At 39.8% G+C, this 3329-nt stretch overlaps 1 pseudogene; it reads left to right on the top strand.

The window, feature by feature from the left end:
• Positions 1-93: 93 nt before the first annotated feature.
• On the top strand, positions 94-3098 carry LOC131179977 (protein AUXIN SIGNALING F-BOX 2-like; annotated as a pseudogene).
• Positions 3099-3329: the final 231 nt, after the last annotated feature.

Raw genomic sequence — 3329 nt, 5'->3', positions numbered from 1 at the left:
AAATTTTACAGTTTTAGATCTGCGTTGTTTTCTGTATCAGTATCTTTCTATTTTTCTTTTCTAGATTGAATGTGTATCGTCCCTTTTTGGTTAGGAGGAGGAAAAAGAATGAATTATTTCCCAGACGAGGTATTAGAGCATGTGTTCGATTTTTGTAACATCAAGCAGAGACCTCAACGCGTTGTCTCAGGTCTGTAAATCATGGTACAGTATCGAAAGTTCTAGCAGGCAGAAGGTGTTTATAGGAAATTGCTATGCGATCAGTCCAGAGAGAGTGATTGAGAGGTTTCCTGCTCTAAAGTCTATTGCTTTGAAGGGAAAACCTCATTTCGCTGACTTCAACCTGGTCCCGCATGAATGGGAGGCTTCGTTTACCCTTGGATCGAAGCTTTCGCCCGGAACAGGGTCGGCTTGGAGGAGCTCCGGCTAAAGAGGATGGTGGTTTCCGATGACAGCTTGGAGTTGCTCTCAAGGTCTTTTGCCAATTTTAAGTCTTTGGTTCTTGTTAGTTGTGAAGGGTTCACTACTGATGGGCTAGCTGCTATTGCTGCTAATTGTAGGTAAGGGGGAAAAAGGTCAATTGTGTGAGCTTTTCTTTCCTACTTTTGTCGTTCTCGCCTCTATTTTTTAGATGTTTCATGGTCTGGGTTTATCTATTTAGCTTTTGTTTTATTCTAATGCAGTGTTGATTATTTGACTTGCTTAAAAAGAATGTTCCTATGACTTCCTCATGAGGCTACTTTTTAGTTTTGCCTTGAATTGCTTGTAGAATTGCTTTTAGAAGTAGAAAAAATCTATTGCCATTTTCATTAAAACACTCTTCAGGAAGATTGTCAAGGTTTTCAGTTAATCAAGGGTGTTGGTGAAATTCAGGAAGGTGTAGAATTCCTTGCGGATCTGCTTTGATAGTTCCTTACACAGAGCATTAATAGTTCCTTCACAGATCAACCATGTTAGATGAATTGATAATTTTGCTGTTTGTGTTTTAAAAATTTTTGTGATGCTCTGTTTTTCCTCTTGTTGCTGTTTGTAAAATCCTTTTTGCCCCACATGCTTGCTTTCATTTCAGATTTGCGTTGTTTCAGAGTCTGCAAGTTTTTGTCTGTGTTGGCTTCTTTATCTATATAGAGAGCATTGTTCTGTTGGCAAGCCAATGAATACAGTGGATGCTCTTATTTTAATTTAATTATCAGAAGATCAATGTTTCATCAGCACAGATGCACTGCTTTTCTGAAAATTTCCAGAACTTTTTTATTTGGCATTAAGTTTGTTATCAATGTATCGATAGTTTGGATTGTTGGTTCCCTTTTGAGGCTTTGCTTGTTTGCCTGCGTGTCAAAATAGTTATCAATTTAATAAAATTAAAAGCCTCTAAGGTGAAAATGCCTGTTGTAAAGGCAACAATTATCCTGGTTAGCTTACTATGATAAGAAAATGTGATGTAGGCGGTTGATATATGATGGGTGTTTAAAGTTCTGACTACGGCTCAAGTTTGTTCTTATCTTCCTGTTCATTTCCTCAATCTTTACCCAGGTGTCTTAGAGAGCTGGACTTGCAAGAAAATGAAGTTGAGGATCATAGAGGCCATTGGCTTAGTTGTTTCCATGACAGCCATACATCTCTTGTATCACTTAATTTTGCTTGCCTCAAAGGAGATATTAATTTAGGAGTTCTTGAGAGACTTGTAGCAAGATCTCCAAATCTCAGGAGTTTGAGGTTAAACCGTGCAGTTCCTTTTGATACACTCCAAAAAATATTGATGCAGTCGCCTAATTTAGTGGACTTGGGTGTAGGATCTTATGTACATGATCCAGATTCTGAAACCTACGATAAATTAGTGACTGCCATTGAAAAGTGTAAATCAGTCAGGAGTTTGTCAGGGTTTTTGGACGTTGCTCCTCACTGCCTGCCAGCTTTTCACTCGATTTGCCCAAACCTGACCTCCTTGAATCTAAGTTATGCTCCAGGAATTCAAGGTGGTGAGCTTACAAAGCTAATTCGCCACTGTAGGAAACTCCAGCGCTTATGGGTATGGCCTCATAACTAACTTTTAGGAAACTCAATGTTTTGCTTATTTTTCATCACATATGTAACAATATCTTTCACAATGTTTGCAGATACTAGACTGTATTGGAGATAAAGGGCTAGAAGTTGTGGCATCCACTTGTAAGGATTTGCAGGAACTGAGGGTTTTCCCTTCGGATCCCTACATAGGACATGCAGCAGTCACAGAAGAAGGCTTGGTTGCCATTTCTAGTGGTTGTCCTAAGCTTCATTCAATTTTATACTTCTGTCAGCAGATGACAAATGCAGCCCTCATAACAGTAGCCAAGAACTGCCCCAATTTTATCCGCTTTAGGTTGTGCATCCTGGATCCCACAAAACCAGATGCAGTGACTCAGCAGCCATTGGATGAAGGTTTTGGGGCTATTGTTCATTCATGTAGGGTCTCAGGCGGCTATCACTTACTGGTCTCCTGACAGACCAAGTTTTCCTTTACATTGGGATGTATGCTGAGCAACTTGAAATGCTTTCAATTGCATTTGCTGGGGATAGTGACAAGGGAATGCAGTATGTGTTAAATGGTTGCAAAAGACTCCGCAAATTAGAGATCAGGGACAGTCCTTTCGGCAATGGAGCACTTCTGATGGACGTGGGAAAGTATGAAGCAATGCGATCCCTTTGGATGTCGTCCTGTGAAGTTACTCTTGGAGGCTGCAAGACCCTTGCAAAGAAGATGCCACGGCTCAATGTGGAGATCATGAACGAAAATGAGCAGACAGATTTTATTTTTGATGATGCACAGAAAGTGGACAAGATGTACCTATATCGGACATTGGCAGGGCAACGGAAAGATGCACCGGACTTTGTGTGGACTTTGTAGGTGAATCTGGGGTGTATCTTTCTGGCACTGCTGAATATTATTTTCTTTGTTATTAAGTGGTACTTTGTTAGGCTAGCTGATTTTTCGGATTTTTAGCCTGTTGGTTTTCTAGAGGCATGCTACTCTTTAATTTATCATAGAATCTATTTGTAAACTTTGTTATTATAAATAGAACTTTGTTAGTATAAATAGAACTTTGTTAGTATTGGCAAAATCAGTCAGTTTCAGATATTTCTCAAGTAGATGGAGGTGAATCTGGTTACAAGGAAATACCCAAGTGTCATTATGTTGAGAAAGTGGTGTGAAGATTGGTTAGCTATTCCAGCTTGTGACATGTCTGCATTTTTGCTGAGTACTCACCCTACAAATCATCACGATGCTCCCCAGGCAGGAGTCAAGGAAGCTTATCTTCTGAGTCCATTGTCTGAATGGGAATGTTGGTCTT

Source organism: Hevea brasiliensis, chromosome 1 (assembly GCF_030052815.1).
Source record: "Hevea brasiliensis isolate MT/VB/25A 57/8 chromosome 1, ASM3005281v1, whole genome shotgun sequence".
NCBI classification, from domain to species: domain Eukaryota; kingdom Viridiplantae; phylum Streptophyta; class Magnoliopsida; order Malpighiales; family Euphorbiaceae; genus Hevea; species Hevea brasiliensis.
The sequence above is the reverse complement of the archived record's forward strand: the minus strand, read 5'-3'. Positions and strand labels throughout refer to the sequence as shown.